The 21,931-nt window shown below is 42.2% G+C and overlaps 1 pseudogene; it reads right to left on the bottom strand.

Annotated features, from left to right (window-relative positions):
- Positions 1-419: 419 nt before the first annotated feature.
- On the bottom strand, positions 420-7,504 carry LOC116742209 (annotated as a pseudogene).
- Positions 7,505-21,931: the final 14,427 nt, after the last annotated feature.

Here is a 21,931-nt window from a genome sequence, read left to right as displayed (position 1 = left end):
ATCCTGGAGGGATAATTTACCATTAGGATAGGAGGAGAGAGGACAGGTGCGCTGTCTTCTGTACCATAGTCCGAAGGGGAAAAGGGACTTGTTATTGGTTCTGGGTCTGAGAGGGGCCACGTGTGGAACAAACTTGGTTTGGGATGAACTGGTGGCCAGCTTGAGCCCTAAGGAAAAGATTCTTCAAGTGCATCTGAAAGCTGGTTTCAGTGTGGAGAACCTCTTGGAAATTTGATTGGTCCTGGGGAAAGGGAAGCAGGCAGCTCCCTTTCTTCTTGAGTGCCACAAGCCCTCACTGTTTCCTGTTGAACGGGGCGATTTACTTGCTGTGCGTGGTGGGAAGGCAGCGTGGCAGGGCCAGGACCCGATGAGTCAGCAGCTTGTAGCCTGTGAAGGAGATCTGCTTGCCCATAATGCATTCAGGCTTCTCTGGTGCTGGGACAGCAGGGCTCAAAAGGCTTCAGGTGCCTGGGCAGTGCCTTCCCATCGTCCTCCTTGCCCACCTCGGGGTTGGTGAAAATCAGGGTGGCGTATCGGCAGTGGAGGGCCTCCACGCTGTAGTTGCCCGTGTCCACCAGGGCTGCCTCTCGCTGATCCTTCCCACACAGCCTCAGGGAGAAGCCCAGGTATCGCAGGATGGCATTGGACTGGTACAGGGTGAGGTCTCCATTCTGGAACTTGGGGAGCTGCCCGTACGGTTAGGAGGCCTTGAGTGGGCACTGCAGCTGGTTCTCCTTGGTCACCACCTCCTCCTTCCAGCTCTGGCCCTGGCCAGCCCGCAGCACGTATGTGGCCTTGGCAGACCCTGGAACAGGGAAGTAGACAGCGGCGTGGGGCGTCAGGGTGGCGGCAGAGCTCAGGCCAGTGTGGAGGACCTTTCACAGAGGTTGACGTGGAGGAAAGGGACCACTGTGGTCTGCAAAGGAATTAGCATAAATAGCGTCAGACAGTAACCAGTGCAGGACAAGAGGTCTGAACCACATCCCCCCAAACAGCTGGTTTAGAAGTGGTACCAATAACTTGGCCGCTAAACTTCTGTGCCACCTCCTCTCAGAGTCTCTCAGGTTTACCAGCACCTGCTTTCTGACCAAACCCAGGCCGCTCCCTGAACGTCCCTCCCCCATGCCATCACCACCTTCTGTCTTGTGGTTTAATATTGACATTTGGCCTAAAATATACCTGGAGTCCATGGGTTTTACCACAAGAGACTTTTTTTTGGCCTTGCCAAGTGGCTTGTGGGATCTTAGTTCCCCAACCAGGGACTGAACCCCGGGCCATGGCAGTGAAAGCACTGAGTCCTAACAACTGGACCACCAGGGAATACCCCCTTAAGAGATTTTTTTTTTTTTTAATGTAAACACCAAATCGTGTAACTTGTTGATAAGTAACACTTTTTAAGCACGTCAACCATGGTACTCTCACTGTGGAATGTATGGCCCTGAAGAGACTTAACCCTGGAGTTCGCAAAGTCCCCTCAGAACAAATTCTTTGGAGAGAGACTTGCTAACTGCCCTGGGAATTTGCTTTCACAGGAGGCCAAGGGAGCAGGTACCTGAGCAGCCGGGAGAGAGTTTCCTGTTTACAATGTAAACCCTCCATGGTTCACGCTCCTTCAGGCCCAGATTCTGGCCAGAGAGTACAAAGATGAGTCATCAAAAAGGAATACAGGAAAAACAAAAGGGGAATGAAGCAGTATAAAAGAGGGGAAAGAAATGAAATAGATAAGACCGGTAATATCTAAAACAGGACCTATAAGAGACTAAAAAGACAGGAGGCTAGATGGTTAGAGCTAATATTTCCAACTTTAGGAATTAAAAAAATGAAATATTAGGACTTCCCTGGCGGTCCAGTGGTTAAGAATCCATACTTCCACTGCAGGGGGCATGGTTTTGATCCCTGGTCAGGGAACTAAGATCCCACATGCCACACGGTACAGCTAAAAAAAAAAAGAAAAAAAAATATTTTGGGAGGGAATGTTCCAATATCTAATAAAATTTAAACTAGTGATAACTTTTGACCCAAAAAAAATACTTCTCAGAATTTATCCTTCAGTAAGTCACATAAATGTATAAAGATAAATGTACAAATGTTAGGGATGACTCCTGCCAAAAGCCTAGAGTTGTTCTTGACTTTTGTCTCCCTCAACATCACCATTCTGCCCCATTCAATCCATCAGCATATCCCATGAATTCTCTATTCAATATACACCCTGAATCTGACCGCTCCTCACTATATTCCTAGAACCTCAGTGAGTCACAGCTTTTCTCAGAAATGGATTCCTACCTGGTCGCTCTGCTTTTGTTCTTGCCCTCCAAACAGTCCATTAGCTACTTAGCAGCTAGATTGATCTTGTAAAATCCTAGATAAATTCATATCACATCCCTGCTTAAATCTTTCATGGCTTTCTGTTGCACTCAGAATAAATTGCAAACCTCTTACCAGGACACTAGGGACCTGTCATAGCGGCCACCACTCTCCCATCCTGCTAGCTCCATCCCAACCCCACTGGTCTTCTCTGGGTTCCTTGAACAAGCCAAGTTGGCTCCCATCCCTGGAACTGAGCACCTGCTCTTCTCTCTACCTGGAAAGCACTTCTCCAGATCATCATATGGTCTGACCTTCTTATTCTTTAGTTATCTGCTCTAGTTCATCTTCTTGAGGAGATTCCCTCATGACCAACCAAGAATAAAACTTCTCTTGTTATCTCTAGCCCCTTTCCAGGTACCCCTTTACTTACCACTTATCCATTTAATTGTTTGCTCTCTTTATTCCCATTCTACTCACTTACATTGAGGTTAGGGACATCATCTATTTCACTGCTGCCTCTTTAGCACCTAGAACAAAGCCTGCCACATAATAGGTGTTAGTATTTTTTGAATGAATGAATGAATGAATAAATGCTGGACATTTTCTTAAGATACATACATAACTGAAAGAAAAAGCAAGCTTCAAAATGTGTACAACGCTGCTATATTTAAGATAGAGAACCAACAAGGACCTACTGTATAGCACAGGGAGCTCTGCTCAATACTCTGTAATAACCTGAACGGGAAGAGAACTTGAAAAAGAAGATACGTGTATATGTATAACTGAATCACTTTGCTGTACACCTGAAACTAACACAACACTGTTAATCAACTATACTCCAAGCTAAAATAAAAATTTTAAAAATAATATGTACAGTCAAGCCCCATTAATATTAATACAAATATCTTAGTATACATTTGTATTTGTATTATATATAATATTTGGATGAATGCATGGAATTTTTTCAAAATATATTTGCTATTGAGGTATAAGTGACATATAACATTGTGCTAGCTTAAGGTACACGATTTGTTGATTTGATACTTTTATATATTGCAATGTGATTACCACCATAGCTTTAGCTAACACCTCTACCACATCACGTCACTTCTTTTTCGTAGTGAGGGCATTTAAGGTCTAGTCTCTTAGCAACTTTGAAGTATATACGCAGTATTGTTGACTATAATCACAAGGCTGGGCATTAGATCTCCAGAACTTACTCATCTTTTAATTGCGAGTTTATAACCTTTGACCAACATCTCTCCAATTCCTCTACCACCAGCTCCTGGTATCTACCATTCTACTCTGTTTCTACAAGTTCAGTTTTTTTAGATTCTCACATATAAGTGAGATTATACAGTGTTTGTCTTTCTCTCTCTGACTTATTTCACTTAGCTTGGTACCTTCAGGGTCTGTCCATGTTGTTGCAAATGGCAGGATTTCTTTCTTTTTCGTGGCTGAATAGTATTCCATTCCAATAAATATATCACGGTATCGTTATCCATTCATCCACTGAGGGACATTTAGGTTGTTTCCATGTCTTGGCTATTGTGAATAATGCTGCAATAAACATGGGAGTGCAGATATCTTTTTTTTTTTCTTCTTTGGCCGAGCTGTGCAGCTTGTGGGCTCTCAGTTCCCTGACCAGGGATTAAACCCAGGCCATGGCAGTGAAAGCCTGGAATCCTAACCACTAGGCCACCGGGGAACTCCCAGATATCTTTTTGATATCCTGTTTTATTTCCCAGGACTTACTAACTGAATAAAGGGGAAAGTTTAAAAATGGTGTATAAAGTCAAGTACCATTTATCTTACTACTAATATCAATAAAATATCTTTTATGTATATGTATATATGCACCCAAATCTAGATGAATATACATCAGTTATTCACAGTGATTATACCTGCTGAGGGGATTTGGGGATGATGGCTTTCTACATTATACATTTCAGTAAAATTTTTATTTTTCTATTAACCATAAATATTTTAATCTGAAAAAAATTTGTGTTAAAAATAAAATCAAGGGCTTCCCTGGTGGCGCAGTGGTTGAGAGGCCGCCTGCCGATGCAGGGGACATGGGTTCGTGCCCCGGTCCGGGAAGATCCCACGTGTCGCAGAGCGGCTGGGCCCGTGAGCCATGGCCGCTGAGCCTGCGCGTCCGGAGCCTTTGCTCCGCAATGGGAGAGGCCACGGCGGTGAGAGGCCCGTGTACCACAAATAAATAAATAAATAAATAAATAAATAAAATAAAATCAAGTAAAGTTGAAACATTTAGAATGGCAATGATGCTGGAAGCCAATTAGATAAAAGGTTAAAATGTGGAAGTTAAGTGATATAAAATTATGATTGTATAGTTTTTATATGATTATATGAAATGATGAAATTAAAATACACGGGTAAAAAGTTTCATTAAAGTGCATGTCTCCACTCTGCTCTCTGCCAGGAGCCTGTATGGTATGGACTCAATGATCTGTTCTAAAGTCCTCTGTCACTCTGGTTGGGTTCAGCCAGTGAGGAGTCCCAGTAAGAAAAATGAAGGAAGAGGAAAGCAAGCTAAGTCAGGGTATTTATCCCCCATCCTCCCTCCCCAAGAGGTCTCATTGAGTTGGCTGTATCCCTCGACGGGAAATCCCCACTTTTCTTGGGGCCACTAACTGTACAGAGTCCTGTTCTCTGCGATCCTGGCAGCTATTCCCTCCCCTTACCCTTTCCAGTGGTGAGCCCCAGCTCCTAAATTCCCACCTTTGTAAATAAACCCTCCTCGTTACCTGAGGCCATCGCTTTCTTGCTGGGACTCTGGCAGACACTTTTTGGATAAAAATATGTATGTTCCTAAATTGTTCTTCCTATTTCCCATGATCCAGAAATCATCCAGAAAAACAAGACTCCTTGTGAAGCTACATCTCTGGTATTAAAGCCTTCCTTCTCCATCTCGGGGCATGGCAAACTTTTTCCATAAAGGGCAGATAGTAAATATTTTAGGCTTTTTTTTTTTTTTTTTTGCAGTACTTGGGCCTCTCACTGTTGTGGCCTCTCCCGTTGCGGGGCACAGGCTCCGGACGCACAGGCTCAGCGGCCATGGCTCACGGGCCGAGCCTCTCCGCGGCATGTGGGATCTTTCCGGACCGGGGCATGAACCCGTGCCCGCTGCATCGGCAGGCGGACTCTCAACCACTGCGCCACCAGGGAAGCCCTTTAGGCTTGTTTTTTAAAAAATTGAAGCATAGTTGATTTACAATGTCATGGTAATTTCAGGTGTACAGCACAGTGATTCAGTTATACATACATATATGTTATTTTTCAGATTCTTTTCCCTTATAGGTTATTACAAAATATTGAGTATAGTTCCCTGTGCTATACGGTAAGTCCTTGTTGGTTATCTATTTTACATACAGTACTGTGTACATGTTAATCCCATCCTCCTGATCTATCCCTCCCCCTCTTTCCCCGTTGGTTTGTTTTCTATATCTGTGGGTCTATTTCTGTTTTGTAAGTTCATTTGTATCTTTTTTTTTCAGATTCCACATATAAGCAATATCATATGATTAAATATTTTAGGTTCGAGAGGTCTATCCTCTCTGTCGCAGCTACCCTGCCAAAGTAGCACCAAAGCAGCCACAGGCAAGAGGTAAATGAATGGCTTGCTGCAGACATTGAAGGAAGTCTCCTAAGGCATTATCATTCAGTAACATGTTTGCTGTGGGGTTTTGTTAGATACTCTTCATAAAGTCTAGGAGCACATTATTTGTAAGCTCCATTTTACAGATTAGGAAACTGAAAATCGTCGGGATTAATAGCTTGCTGTAAGTCTCATAATTATGCAGGATAGTAGCAGTAATCCTCTGATAACAAATTCTTGGTTCCCATTACTATGCAGAATATCTTTAAACAAGGTATCGTGAAGTCAATATTATTCTAAAGAATGGTAGGTTAGTGAGATTTTTGAGGCTACAGTGTTTGAGGGTTTGTTGGAATCATACTATCTATTGGTAGCCTCAGTACTAGCCAGATGTATCACCGCGGGATTGTATATATTATGGCAGTAAGATTCTAGAAAAGAAGTGAGTGTGTAAAGGAAAAAGTGTGTCATTTTGGTTGTCTCTCTTACTGGGTTCTTCTGATATCACAGAGCTGCTAAATTCAGGTTGCCCCGTCTTTAAATTAGTTATTGTTATTGTTAACCAGTTCTAGTTATTGTGAACTGGTTTGAATTGAGCTCTCTGTCTTATAACTGAAAACATGCTAACAGAAGCCAGAGCTTCCTGCTCTTTATTGATCTAGAAACCCAAAGAGAATATTTAGCAACCCAAAGCTATTGAACCTATGATACCACTGTTGTATGCTTATTGTCTCCTAATTTTGCTTTCTTCAATCCTGTAAGCTTTCCAGAAACAGGTGAAAGGGCTTGTTTTGCATACTCAGGAAAACTTATTAAGTATTTTAATTACAAAGACGTTATTTAAATTGAAATATACTTGAGTACATATATTGTTTGAAAACTATTCATAAAGTGGGGTGAAAGCAGGTTATATAAAATTATACATTTTATCATTACACTCTCTTTTTAAAATTAGTCGTTATTGTTTAAATGGGGACACACTAACTTTGTTATTTAGAAAATGAATTTGGGAAGGGGAAGATTGACAAGGTTTTTAGTTTGTTTACAAGCAAAGCAATGGCAATCCTGCTGAGAGAATACTGTTAACTGTTGCTATTCCAATCAGAAGAAAAGTGGGCACTTTGGGGAAAAAAAAATTTCCAAATGTTTTTAATGCTTTGTCTAGTCTCTGAAGTTCCCTTTGTTCTGTTGGAACGCCCAAGTCAATGAATTCAGTATTGATTTATTTCAAAGGCCCTGAGGCTTGAAGCTTTGAGAGAGAATGAAAAGAATGAAAGAACGATTTTTCATAGACTGTATTAAGCCTCCAGGCATAGAAAATGTACAAGTGAAAAGCACATCAGAGACATCTTTGCTCCTTGCTAAAGCCTGTGGAAGATAACTCTCTGGCCAGGGTGGAAAGGTATAGTATTGATTACTGAGAAGATTTATAATTGAACCAGAATTTCTTAATTCCACCAAACGAAACAAACTAACATTGTGACTGTTCGGTGCTTCAGCATCACCTACCTGCAGGTCACACGCTTTGCCACGTCCAGTGGCACAGGTCCTGGCTTGCACGTTCAGTAAATAGTTCATGACTAGCTGGCTGGCTGCATGGATTAATGGGAAACTGTAAAATTCGTTTAACTATCTTTTTTCAAAAATTAATTAATTAATTTTTACTTTTGGCTGCGTTGGGTCTTTGTTGCTGCATGCAGGCTTTCTCTAGTTGCAGTGAGTGGGCTTCTCATTGCGGTTGCTTCTCTTGTTGCAGAGCATGGGCTCGAGGTGCGTAGGCTCAGTAGTTATGGTGCACGGGCCCAGCCGCTCCGCGGCATGTGGGATCTTCCCGGACCAGGGCTCGAACCTGTGTCCCCTGCACTGGCGGGCGGATTCTTAACCACTGCGCCACCAGGGAAGTCCCCTAACTATCTTTTTGATATAATTTTTACTCCAACATTGCCCACTGGGGCACATTAAATATGTTCATTCTCTGTTTTCAATTACAAAAACTCAGTAGGGTAATAAACAGTAATGAGTTCCAAGAGTGTTTTGTTGCTGCTGTCATTTAACACTTTACTTGATACAATACATCACCTCTCCATAAAGAAAAATGTTGGCAATAGCTGATATAAATAGTAACATCTATCGAGTTCTTACTCTGTGCCAGGCAGGGAGCTATATTCTTCACATGAAATTTCAGAATTCACCCTCACAACTTTCTAGGTAAGTAGTAGTATTTTTCTTGTTTTACAGTTGAGAAAACTGTGTAAACCATGTTGCTCCTTGGGCTATATGAAATACATTTGTTTGCAGAAGGAAAATAAGGACATTAATGATCCTTTTACAAAAAGATTCTTTTGAGTGACAGGATTTCCTCTAGTCTTTTAATGTAACAAATACTCCTAGGGCATTCAAAACCTTTCAATTATACTAGTTCAGTTTGTATGCTTTTCATTTACAATAATTCTTCAAGAACACACCTCTATATATGAAAAGAGAACTCTAAGTTATTATCCTGGTGACGATGTTTTTTGTTTGTTTGTTTGTTTTTGCGGCTTGCGGGCCTCTCACTGTTGTGGCCACTCCCGTTGCGGAGCACAGGCTCCGGACGCACAGGCTGAGCGGCCATGGCTCACGGGCCCAGCCGCTCTGCAGCATGTGGGATCTTCCCGGACCGGGGCACGAACCCGTGTCCCCTGCATCGGCAGGCGGACTCTCAACCACTGCGCCACCAGGGAAGCCCCCGGTGATGATGTTTTTATATTCGAGGGAGAGATAATCACTTGAACAAAAATAAGTTATTACTCCATATTTGTTTAAACCATAACTAGAAAAAAACTTAACTATAAATATATATATTTAAGATTTTTTTATTATGGAAGTTAAACCCCTACACACCTATCATACAGCTTCAAAAATTAACAAAGCTTACCAAGCTACAAACATGTTTTTGAAATATTGGTACTAAGAGGGGTGATCATGTAATTTATTATCCAAACTAGGACATTTTTGACAGTAAAAGGAGGTGTTATAATAACTCCACCAGGACAACAGGCATAAACTCAGACTGTACTGGGGAGACCATAGCATATGATCACCCTAGAACAAATTCATTTCTGTAATATTTAAAGCATGTAATAGCATACCCATATGTAAGAACACACAGGATGGATAGTTCTGATGTGAAAGAAGACACACACATCTCTTTTCTTTTTTTACATCTTTATTGGAGTATAGTTGCTTTACAATGGTGTGTTAGTTTCTACTTTATAACAAAGTGAATCAGTTATACATATACATACATCCCCATATCTCCTCCCTCTTGCGTCTCCCTCCCTCCCACCCTCCCTATCCCACCCATCTAGGTGGTCACAAAGCACCAAGCTGATCTCCCTGTGCTATGCAGCTGCTTCCCACTAGCTATCTATTTTACGTTTGGTAGTGTATGTATGTCCATGACACTCTCTCACTTTGTCACAGCTTACCCTTCCCCCCTCCCCATATCCTCAAGTCCAATCGCTAGTAGGTCTGTGTCTTTATTCCCGTCTTAACTCTAGGTTCTTCATGACTTCTTTTTTCCCCGTAGATTCCATATATAAGTGTTAGCATACATATTTGTCTTTCTCTTTCTGACTTACTTCACTCTGTATGAAAGACTCTAGGTCCATCCACCTCACTACAAATAACTCAGTTTCGTTTCTTTTTATGGCTGAGTAATATTCCATTGTATAGATGTGCCACATCTTCTTTATCCATTCATCCGATGATGGACACTTAGGTTGTTTCCATCTCCTGGCTATTGTAAATAGAGGTGAAATGAACAGTTTGGTACCTGACTATTTTTGAATTATGGTTTTCGCAGGGTATATGCCCAGTAGTGGGATTGCTGGGTCATATGGTAGTTCTATTTGTAGTTTTTTAAGGAACCTCCATACTGTTCTCCATAGTGGCTGTACCAATTCACATTCCCACCAGCAGTGCAAGAGTGTACCTTTTCTCCACACCCTCTCCAGCATTTATTGTTTCTAGATTTTTTAATGATGGCCATTCTGACCGGTGTGAGATGATATCTCACTGTAGTTTTGATTTGCATTTCTGTAATGATTAGTGATGTTGAGCATTCTTTCATGTGTTTGTTGACAATCTGTATATCCTCTTTGGAGAAATGTCTATTTAGGTCTTCTGACCATTTCTGGATTGGATTGTTTGCTTTTTTGTTATTGAGTTGCATGAGCTGCTTGTAAATTTTGGAGATTAATCCTTTGTCAGTTGCTTCATTTGCAAATATTTTCTCCCATTCTGAGGGTTGTCTTTTGGTCTTGTTTATGGTTTCCTTTGTTGTGCAAAAGCTTTGAAGTATCATTAGGTCCCATTTGTTTATTTTTGTTTTTTATTTCCATTTCTCTAGGAGGTGGGTCAAAAAGGATCTTGCTGTGGTTTATGTCATAGAATGTTCTGCCTATGTTTTCCTCTAAGAGTTTTATAGTTTCTGGCCTTATGTTTAGATCTTTAATCCATTTTGAGCTTATTTTTGTGTATGGCGTTAGGGGGGGTTCTAATCTCATACTTTTACATGTACCTGTCCAGTTTTCTCAGCACCACTTATTGAAGGGGCTGTCCTTCCTCCATTGTACATTCCTGCCTCCTTTATCAAAGATAAGGTGACCATATGTGCGTGGGTTTACCTCTGGGCTTTCTATTCTGTTCCATTGATCTATATTTCTGTTTTTGTGCCAGTACCATACTGTTTTTATTACTGTAGCTTTGTAGTATACTCTGAAGTCAGGGAGCCTGATTCCTCCAGCTCCATTTTTCGCTCTCAAGATTGCTTTCACTCTTCGGGGTCTTTTGTGTTTCCATACAAATTGTGAAATTTTTTGTTCTAGTTCTGTGAAAAATGCCAGTGGTAGTTTGATAGGGATTGCATTGAATCTGGAGATTGCTTTGGGTAGTAGAGTCATTTTCACAATGTTGATTCTTCCAATCCAAGAACATGGTATATCTCTCCATCTATTTGTATCATCTTTAAGTTCTTTCATCAGTGTCTTATAATTGTCTGCATACAGGTCTTTTGTCACCTTAGGTAGGTTTATTCCTAGATATTTTATTCTTTTTGTTGCAATGGTAAATGGGAGTGTTTCTTGATTTCACTTTCAGATTTTCCATCATTAGTGTATAGGAATGCCAGAGATTTCTGTGCATTAATTTTGTATCCTGCTACTTTACCAAATTCATTGATTAGCTCTAGTAGTTTTCTGGTAGCATCTTTAGGATACTCTTTGTATAGTATCATGTCATCTGCAAACAGTGACAGCTTTACTTCTTCTTTCCCGATTTGGATTCCTTTTATTTCCTTTTCTTCTCTGATTGCTGTGGCTAAAACTTCCAAAACTATGTTGAATAAGAGTGGTGAGAGTGGGCAACCTTGTCTTGTTCCTGATCTTAGTGGAAATGCTTTCAGTTTTTCACCATTGAGGACAATGTTGGCCGTGGGTTTGTCATATATGGCCTTTATTATGTGGAGGAAAGTTCCCTCTATGTCTACTTTCTGCAGGGTTTTTATCATAAATGGGTGTTGAATTTTGTTGAAAGCTTTCTCTGCATCTATTGAGATGATCATATGGTTTTTCTCCTTCAATTTGTTAATATGGTGTATCACGTTGATTGATTTGCATATATTGAAGAATCCTTGCATTCCTGGAATAAACCCCACTTGATCATGGCGTATGATCCTTTTAATGTGCTGTTGGATTCTGTTTGCTAGTATTTTGTTGAGGATTTTTGCATCTATGTTCATCAGTGATATTGGCCTGTAGTTTTCTTTCTTTGTGACATCCTTGTCTGGTTTTGGTATCAGGGTGATGGTGGCCTCATAGAATGAGTTTGAGAGTGTTCCTCCCTCTGCTATATTTTGGAAGAGATTGAGAAGGATAGGTGTTAGCTCTTCTCTAAATGTTTGATAGAATTCGCCTGTGAAGCCATCGGGTCCTGGGCTTTTGTTTGTTGGAAGATTTTTAATCACAGTTTCAGTTTCAGTGCTTGTGATTGGTCTGTTCATATTTTCTATTTCTTCCTGATTCAGTTTTGGCAGGTTGTGCATTTTTAAGAATTTGTCCATTTCTTCCAGGTTGTCCATTTTATTGGCATAGAGTTGCTTGTAGTAATCTCTCATGATCTTTTGTATTTCTGCAGTGTCAGTTGTTACTTCTCCTTTTTCATTTCTAATTCTTTTGATTTGAGTCTTCTCCCTTTTTTCTTGATGAGTCTGGCTAATGGTTTATCAATTTTGTTTATCTTGTCAAAGAACAAGCTTTGGTATTGTTTCCTTCATTTCTTTTTCATTTATTTCTGATCTGATCTTTATGATTTCTTTTCTTCTGCTAACTTTGGTTTTTTTTTTTTTGTCTTCTTTCTTGAATTGCTTTAGGTGCAAGGTTAGGTTGTTTATTCGAGATGTTTTCTGTTTCTTAAGGTAGGATTGTATTGCTATAAACTTCCCTCTTAGAACTGCTTTTGCTGCATCCCATAGGTTTTCGGTCGTTTTGTCTCCACTGTCATTTGTTTCTAGGTATTTTTTGATTTCCCCTTTGATATCTTCAGTGATCACTTCGTTATTAAGTAGTGCATTGTTTAGCCTCCATGTGTTTGTATTTTTTACAGATCTTTTCCTGTAATTGATATCTAGTCTCATAGCGTTGTGGTCGGAAAAGATACTTGATACAATTTCAATTTTTTAAAATTTACCAAGACTTGATTTGTGACCCAAGATATTATCTATCCTGGAGAATGTTCCATGAGCACTTGAGAAAAATGTGTATTCTGTTGTTTTTGGATGGAATGTCCTATAAATATCAATTAAGTCCATCTTGTTTAATGTATCATTTAAAGCTTGTGTTTCCTTATTTATTTTCATTTTGGATGATCTGTCCATTGGTGAAAGTGGGGTGTTAAAGTCCCCTACTATGAATGCATTACTGTCGATCTCCCCTTTTATGGCTGTTAGTATTTGCCTTATGTATTGAGGTACTCCTATGTTGGGTGCATAAATATTTACCATTGTTATATCTTCTTCTTGGATCGATCCCTTGATCATTATGTAGTGTCCTTCTTTGTCTCTTCTAATAGTCTTTATTTTAAAGTCTATTTTTTCTGATCTGAGAATTGCTACTCCAGCTTTCTTTTGGTTTCCATTTGCATGGAATACTTTTTCCATCCCGTTACTTTCAGTCTGTATGTATCTCTAGGTCTGAAGTGGGTCTCTTGTAGACAGCATATATATGGATCTTGTTTTTGTATCCATTCAGCCAGTCTGTGTCTTTTGGTGGGAGCATTTAATCCATTTACATTTAAGGTAATTATCTATATGTATGTTCCTATTCCCATTCTCTTTATTGTTTTGGGTTTGTTATTGTAGGTCTTTTCCTTCTCTTGTGTTTCTTGCCTAGAGAAGTTCCTTTAGCATTTGTTGTAAAGCTCGTTTGCTGGTGCTGAACTCTCTCAGCTTTTGCTTGTCTGTAAAGGTTTTAATTTCTCCATCAAATCTGAATGATATCCTTGCCGGGTAGAGTAATCTTGGTTTTAGGTTTTTCTCCTTCATCACTTTAAATATGTCCTGCCAGTCCCTTCTGGCTTGCAGAGTTTCTGCTGAAAGGTCAGCTGTTAATCTTATGGGGATTCCCTTGTGTGTTATTTGTTGTTTTTCCCTTGCTGCTTTTAATATGTTTTCTTTGTATTTAATTTTTGATAGTTTGATTATTATGTGTCTTGGCATGTTTCTCCTTAGATTTATCCTGTATGGGACTCTCTGTGCTTCCTGGACTTGATTAACTATTTCCTTTCCCATATTAGGGAAGTTTTCAACTATAATCTCTTCAAATATTTTCTCAGTCCCTTTCTTTTTCTCTTCTTCTTCTGGAACCCCTATAATTCGAATGTTGGTGAGTTTAATGTTGTCCCAGAGGTCTCTGAGACTGTCCTCAGTTCTTTTCATTCGTTTTTCTTTATTCTGCTCTGCAGTAGTTATTTCCACTATTTTATCTTCCAGGTCACTTATCCGTTCTTCTGCCTCAGTTATTCTGCTATTGATCCCTTCTAGAGTATTTTTAATTTCATTTATTGTGTTGTTCATCATTGCTTGTTTCATCTTTAGTTCTTCTAGGTCCTTGTTAAATGTTTCTTGCATTTTCTCTCTTCTATTTCCAAGACTTTGGATCATCTTTACTATCATTATTCCGAATTCTTTTTCAGGTAGACTGCCTATTTCCTCTTCATTTGTTAGGTCTGGTGGGTTTTTATCTTGCTCCTTCATCTGCTGTGTGTTTTTCTGTCTTCTCATTTTGCTTATCTTACTGTGTTTGGGGTCTCATTTTTGCAGGCTGCAGGTTTGTAGTTCCCGTTGTTTTTGGTGTCTGTTCCCAGTGGCTAAAGTTGGTTCAGTGGGTTGTGTAGGCTTCCTGGTGGAGGGGACTAGTGCCTGTGTTCTGGTGGATGAGGCTGGATCTTGTCTTCTGGTGGGCAGGTCCTCATCTGGTGGTGTGTTTTGGGGTGTCTGTGGACTTATTATGATTTTAGGCAGCCTCTCTGCTAATGGGTGGGATTGTGTTCCTGTCTTGCTAGTTGTTTGTCATAGGGTGTCCAGCACTGCAGCTTGATGGTCATTGAGTGAAAGTGGGTGCTGGTGTTGAAATGGAGATCTTTGGGAAATTTTCGCTATTTGATATTATGTGGAGCTGGGAGGTCTCTTGTGGATCAGTTTCCTGAAGTTGGCTCTCCCACCTCAGAGGTACATTCCTGACTCCTGGCTGGAGCACCAAGAGCCTTTCATCCACATGGCTCAGAATAAAAGGGAGAGAAAGCAGAAAGAAAGAAGAAAGAAAGAAAGGAAGGAAGGAGGGAGGGAGGGAGGGAGGGAAGGAAGGAAGAAAGAAAGAGGATAAAATAAAGTAAGATAAAATAAAGTTATTAAAATAAAAAATAATTATTAAGAAAAAGAATTTTTTTAAGTAAAAAAAAAAAACAAAAACTGACAGAACCCTAGGACAAATGGTGAAAGCATTGCTATAACAGACAAAATCTCACACAGAAGCGTACACATACACACTCACAAAAAGAGGAAAAGGTGAAAAAATCATAAATCTTGCTCTCAAAGTCCACCTCCTCAATTTGGGATGACTCGTTGTCTATTCATGTATTGCACAGATGCAGGTACATCAAGTTGATTGTGGAGATTTAATCCGCTGCTTCTGAGGCTGCTGGGAGAGATTTCCCTTTCTCTTCTTTGTTCGCACAGCTCCTGGGGTTCAGCTTTGGATTTGGCCCCACCTCTGCGTGTAGGTCGCCGGAGGGCGTCTGTTCTTCGCTCAGACAGGACGGGGTTAAAGGAGCGGCTGATTCGCGGGCTCTGGCTCACTCAGGCCAGGGGGAGGGAGGGGTGCGGATGCGGGGTGAGCCTGCGGCGGCAGAGGCCGGCATGACGCTGCTCGAGCCTGTGGCGCGCCGTGCGTTCTCCCGGGGAAGTTGTCCCTGGATCCCGGGACGCTGGCAGTGGCAGGCTGCACAGGCTCCCCGGAAGGGGGGTGTGGATAGTGACCTGTGCTCTCACACAGGCTTCTTGGTGGCGGCAGCAGCAGGCTTAGCGTCTCATGGCCGTCTCTGGGGTCCACGCTTTTAGACGCGGCTCACACCTGTCTCTGGAGCTCCTTTAAGCAGCGCTCTTAATCCCCTGTCCTCGCGCACCAGCAAACAAAGAGGGAAGAAAAAGTCTCTTGCCTCTTCGGCAGGTCCAGACTTTTCCCGGACTCCCTCCCAGCTAGCCGTGGCGCACTAAGCCCCTGCAGGCTGTGTTCACGCCGCCAACCCCAGTCCTCTCCCTGTGCTCCGACCGAAACCTGAGCCTCAGCTCCCAGTCCCGCCCGCCCCGGCGGGTGAGCAGACAAGCCTCTGGGGCTGGTGAGTGCCGGTTGGCCCCGATCCTCTGTGCGGTAATCTCTCCGCTTTGCCCTCCGCACCCCTGTGGCTGCGCTCTCCTCTGCGGCTCCGAAGCTCCCCTCCTCCGCCACCCACAATCTCCGCCCGCGAAGGGGCTTCCTAGTGTGTGGAAACATTTCCTCCTTCATGGCTCCCTCCCACTGGTGCGGGTCCCGTCCCTATTATTTTGTCTCTGTTTATTCTTTTTTCTTTTGCCCTACCCAGGTACGTGGGGACTTTCTTGCCTTTTGGGAGGTCTGAGGTCTTCTGCCAGCGTTCAGTAGGTATTCTGTAGGAGTTGTTCCACCTGTAGATGTATTTCTGGTGTATCTGTGGGGAGGAAGGTGATCTCCGCATCTTACTCTTCTGCCATCTTCCCCCTCTCCACACATCTCTTATTAAATAGTTTTCTGTATTCATTGTTGTTACGGACTGAATGTGTCCTCCAAAAATTTATATGTTGAACCCCAACCACCACCCTCCTCCAATGTAATGGTACTTGGAAGTGGGGCCTTTGGGAGTTCGTTAGGTCATGAGAGTGAAGCCCTTATGATGGGATTAGTGTCCTTATAAGAAGAGAAAATGACAGCTCCTCAACACCTCTCTCTCTCTCTTTCTCTCTCTGCCATAGGAGGACACAGAAAGAAGACAGCCATCTATGAATCAGGAAGTAGGCCTTCATAAGGGACCAAATGGGCCAGCACCTTGATCTTGGACTTCCCAGCCTCCAGAACTGTGAGAAATAAAAGTCTGTACTTTAAGCCACTCAGCTTATAATATTTTGTTACAGTAGCCAGAGGAGCCTAAGTCAGTCATGCTGAATAGGATTTGTATGGGCTTTTCTATTCTGTGGAAGAATTAAATAAAACATATATTTACTTTTTTTTTTTTTTTTTTTTGCGGTACGTGGGCCTCTCACTGCTGTGGCCTCTCCCGTTGCGGAGCACAAGCTCCGGATGCGCAGGCTCAGCAGCCATGGCTCACGGGCCCAGCCGCTCCGCGGCATGTGGGATCTTCCCGGACCGGGGCAAGAACCCGTGTCCCCTGCATCGGCAGGCGGACTCTCAACCACTGCGCCTCCAGGGAAGCCCCATATATTTACTTTTAAGAGCATGAACTTGGCAGTAAATCTATTACTATAATCTAGTGGCAATCTAATAATTCTAGCTCTAGCCCAGCAGTTAGAGTTCATGAGAGGAGACAAACCTACACGTGTGACAGCTGCCTGCCACCTGCTAGCCTAACGTGTTCCCTAGCCTCTCAGAGATCCCTTTTCTTCCTTCATCACATAAAATGGAGATAGTAATAGGATTTATTTCAGAGGGTTGTTGTGAGGACAAATGGGTAATGTGGGCAGAGCACATAGCATGTCACCTGACACCCATGAAAGTTCAGTGAAGGGGACCGTTTCTTTCCTTCCTTCTTCTCCTGTCTTCTCCCCACTCAGGCTCCTCTGGGGCCCAGGTGGCGGCAGTAGGGGCCTGGGTTGGCGACTTTACAAGGAGCTGTAGTGGAGGAACAGGAACTGCTCCAGGGCCAAGACGCTCACCTAAGATGCTCGCCAGTTACTGGGACAGGTCATTTCTTGTCCTCAGTCAGAGGGACTTCAAAGTGTCCTCACTTGACGACTTAAAACCACAACCCTATTTATAATCAAAGACTGGGGAGGCCTGAATGTATCCCTTACAAGTAAAACTGGGATATTATTCACCTCAGAAAGTTGATATAAAGATTGGATCGAAAAACGTGTGTACAGGGTCTAGGGCAGTTTGGCCCACTGTAGACCTCAAAATGGTGGTTACCTTATGATTTTACTTCTAGGAAACTTCCTGAGGAGACAAAATGATGGAAAACAGTCATGCTGAAGGTTCTTTCTCTGCCGCAGAGGAGGAGACAAGCCCCCATGCCCCTCACCAGCCCTTGGAAGATTCCTTCTAATGGCTAACCTGTTTGTGAGTCAGCTCAGAGGACCAGGTCAATATTTAGATTGAAAAGCTCTCGCTCCTGATTAAATGTTAACAAACCTAATAGCAAAAATGTTTTTTCAAAAAATTCTCCTTCAGGGACTTCTCTGGCAGTCCAATGGTTAGGACTCTGCACTTCCATTGCGGGGGGCACGGGTTCAATCCCTGGCTGGGGAACTAAGATCCCACAAGCCATGCAGCATGGCCAAAAATCCCCCAACCCCCAAAACAAACAAACAAAAACTTCTCCTGTGAAAACTTTATTCATTATTAAATTTCCATAGCTTATGATTTTTGTCCATAAAAAAAAAAAAAACTCAGAAAATACCTAACATATATTTCGTTTTGGGCAGTGATGCATGTGAGAAAAATGATAATGCTTTGTTCTTCACTCATTGTGTTTATGGGACTAAAGAAAAGAGTGCTTTACAAGCCATAAGTGTGCTGCTGCCCGGTTGCTGGTACTTACATAAATAAAGATAAATCTTCTCAAAGGAAATTAAGTGAAGCTGGTGGTCCATTAGCTAATGCTCCTAGAACGCTTCATTCTACTCATACAGAGAAGAGACTGAAAGACATTTAAGATGTGGCAAGATGCAGGAGGTAATCATAAAAAGTAAAACTGCATGTTATCTCACTTCTCTAGTTTTCGGTAGACAATATTTTACTACTGAATTCTATGAAGAGCTGAGCAAAAATTTTACCAGACATAAATACCTTAATTGAATTGTGCATATAGAATTGCAGTGTGGAATGTAGATAAGCAGAAGGCTCGTGGTGGAGTTGGAATTAGGACATTAGTTCTTTTCAAAACCGCAGACATGGACGAACTGGAGAAGGAAAGCCACAGAGAGTGAAGCTTCAAATTCTACCAGATGAGCAAATAATGACCTCATTACTTGTACTGAACACAGATGGAGTACTTCTTCTTTTTTCACATATGGCTTTCCCTGACCCCTCCCACCTCTGAGACAGAGTGTTTTTCAAATCCCCCCAAAGTAGTGCGAGAGCAAAAATGGGGTAGCGCACTGACATTGACAGGAGCCCATGGGACTTCTGGGAGCTCAGTTTCTCTCCCCAGTCCGAGGTTCAGTTTCTTGTCTCGCCGAGTGACACATGGTTTCAGAGCCCCAAGTCAAAGGCACATTTTCACCCACATCTGCATATATGTCATGCACTTTCAGATTTGCACCTGCAATCTGAACAGCCCAGAGACTGGCATGGGAGCTGTGATTCGAGTTGTTCTCCAAAGGTCAAAGGCCGCTCAGCCAGCTTAGCACTCGGCCAGCAGCCCAAGCAAGGTGGGGTCCTTTCCTCCCTCTCTCCCTCTCTTCTTCCTCTCCCTTCCTCCCTTCTTTCCTTCCTGCCCTCCTTTCAAAACTACGCTCATCCTAACATTAGGAGCCAGAGACCAGCCTGAGAGATGTCAGGAACTTGCATCAGCAGTGACAAATAGGTGTCCAGTGTTCAGGACACTAGTCCTAGGACCTCAGCACTCCAATCCTAGTGAAGTGTTTTTACCAATTTCTAAGTGAGTTATTTTCTTGAGCAAATATTTGAGTTATATCCATGGCAGTTATCATTGCTTGAATTCCTACAAGTAGGGTTAAACTCCACATTTAAAAAAATTAAAGCAAATATTCAACCTCAATCAATACTTTCACTGAAGTAGTTGTAATTAAGAGAGTAACTGAGGGCTTCCCTGGTGGTGCAGTGGTTAAGAATCCACCTGCTAATGCAGGGGACCCAGGTTCTAGCCACGGAGCAACTAAACCTGTGCGCCACAACTACTGAAGCCCGCACGCCTAGAGCCTGTGCTCCACAAGAGAAGCCACCACAATGAGAAGCCCGCTCACTGCAACGAAGAGTAGTCCCCACTCGCCGCAACTAGAGAAAGCCCGTGCGCAGCAACAAAGACCCAACTCAGCCATAAATAAATAAATAAATAGGAATGGAACATTTCACTAAACTGGGTAAGATTAAAAAAGAAAAAAAGACAGTACCTGAGGTAAGTCATGAACTCGATTACAAACGACCCGCAAGACAATTCCAAATTAATGAATGTGCTAATTGTGCTTCCCAGTTTGTGCAGTGATCCCCACTGGTCTTCAGTTTGACACATATACTTTTGTACTTTTATGCTGTTTGTCTTGGAAATTCCCTCAGGGACACTGAATTGGGTCTTTGTTGAATTCTGTGTAACAACTGATATAACGCCACCTAGATACTAAATTTATCTTTTAAGTGATCAGTTTGATGGTACATAGTAAATATGGCTGCTGGACGCAAGACAATGCACAAAATAAATTCCTATCTGATTCTTATTTATTGTGTCATCACCACAATCCATGTAATAACCACGCCCACAATGAAACACATCAGTTCATATCAAATGGCAGCATTGCTTCTGGGTATGCAACAGTGGGTGGAGGTTGCCATCGAGACTCAGAACTTGGGTTCTGGTTCACAAAGTGCGTCACCTGAGAAGCCTCAACTCCCTCCTATGTTAACTAGGCATGCGCGGATGCAGAACTCCTGGAAGATGCCCACGTTCTAGTCCCTGAAAATTGTCAACGTGTTCCCTTGCATGGCAAACAGGATTTTTCAGTTGTGATTAAGGATCTTGAGATGGGGAGTTTATCTTGGATTATCCAGGTGGGTGCAATGTAATCCCAAAGTCCTTATCCAGGAAAGAGGGAGGCGGGAAAGTGAGAGGTGATGTGACAACAGAAGCAGAGGTCAGAATGATGTCATAAGCCAAGGAAGATGAGTGTTCTCTAGAAGCTGGAAAAAGCAAGGAAATGGATACCCGCTAGTCTCCAGAAGGACTGCAGCCCTGCAGACCTATTTTAAATTTCTTTTCTTAAAAATATTTATTTATTTATCTGGTTGAACCAGGTCTTAGTTGCGGCAGGCGGTCTCCTCAGTTGCAGCTCATGGGCTCCTTAGTTGCTGCAGGTGGGCTCCTTATTGTGGCATGCAAACTCTTAGTTGCGGCATGCATGTGGGATCTAGTTCCCTGACCAGGGATAGAACCCAGGCCCCCTGCATTGGGAGTTCGGAGTCCTATCCACTGCACCACCAGGGAAGTCCCCCATTTTAGATTTCTGATTTCCAGAACCATGAGAGAATAGGTTTGTGTTGCTTTAAGTCACTAAATTTATGGGTGTTTGTTACAGTAACAATAAGAAACTAATACAGGGTTATGTAAGGATTAAATGGAAACTGTTATGTAAAGATTTAACATGGTGCCTGATACATAGAAAGAGTGGAATAAATGCTGTTATCGATCTATAAAGCATCACGTATAACCCCCTTGAGCTCTTCCAAAGCTCCCTACAACATGTAAAGAAAAAAAAGATAAAATATTTAAGAGCAGAAGGAGGAAGCTAGAATTTATTGAGCTAGGCACTTTCCATGATGGAATGCTCACAACAAACTTGGGAAGTGGGTCTTCCTAAACTCAGAGAGGTTAAGTAATCTGCCCACCATCACACAGCTAGTAAGATATTAAATCCAGATCCAAAGCCCTGTCTGTCTGAATTAAAAGTTCTGGCCTTCCTTCAGATTTTATAGTAGAAAGTGTAGTGAAACATCTATCTTGAAACACTTTAGTTTTTTAAGAAGACATCTTAATATATCTTCATTATCAAATTATCATTTTGTACAGAATTCTATCCCAAGTTCATAATACAGTGATATGGTGACTGCCACTTTGCCAGCTCTGCAGTAGTGTAGTAATAAGAGCGATAGTGAGGCTTCCCTGGTGGCGCAGTGGTTGAGTCCGCCTGCCGATGCAGGGGATACGGGTTCGTGCCCCGGTCCGGGAAGATCCCACATGCCGCGGAGCGGCTGGGCCCGTGAGCCATGGCCGCTGAGCCTGCGCGTCCGGAGCCTGTGCTCCGCAACGGGAGAGGCCACAACAGTGAGAGGCCCACGTACCGCAAAAAAAAAAAAAAAAAAAAAAAGAGTGATAGTGGAAGCACTAATTAATAATTCATTTATTATATTTGTAAAGCACTTTTACAGCTTAAAAATATATAAACACTTTTTAAATATATGTCTTGATTCTTCCAGGAGTCTCATGACT

This window comes from Phocoena sinus, chromosome 17 (genome assembly GCF_008692025.1).
Source record: "Phocoena sinus isolate mPhoSin1 chromosome 17, mPhoSin1.pri, whole genome shotgun sequence".
NCBI classification, from domain to species: domain Eukaryota; kingdom Metazoa; phylum Chordata; class Mammalia; order Artiodactyla; family Phocoenidae; genus Phocoena; species Phocoena sinus.
This window is presented reverse-complemented; position numbering and strand designations above follow the sequence as displayed.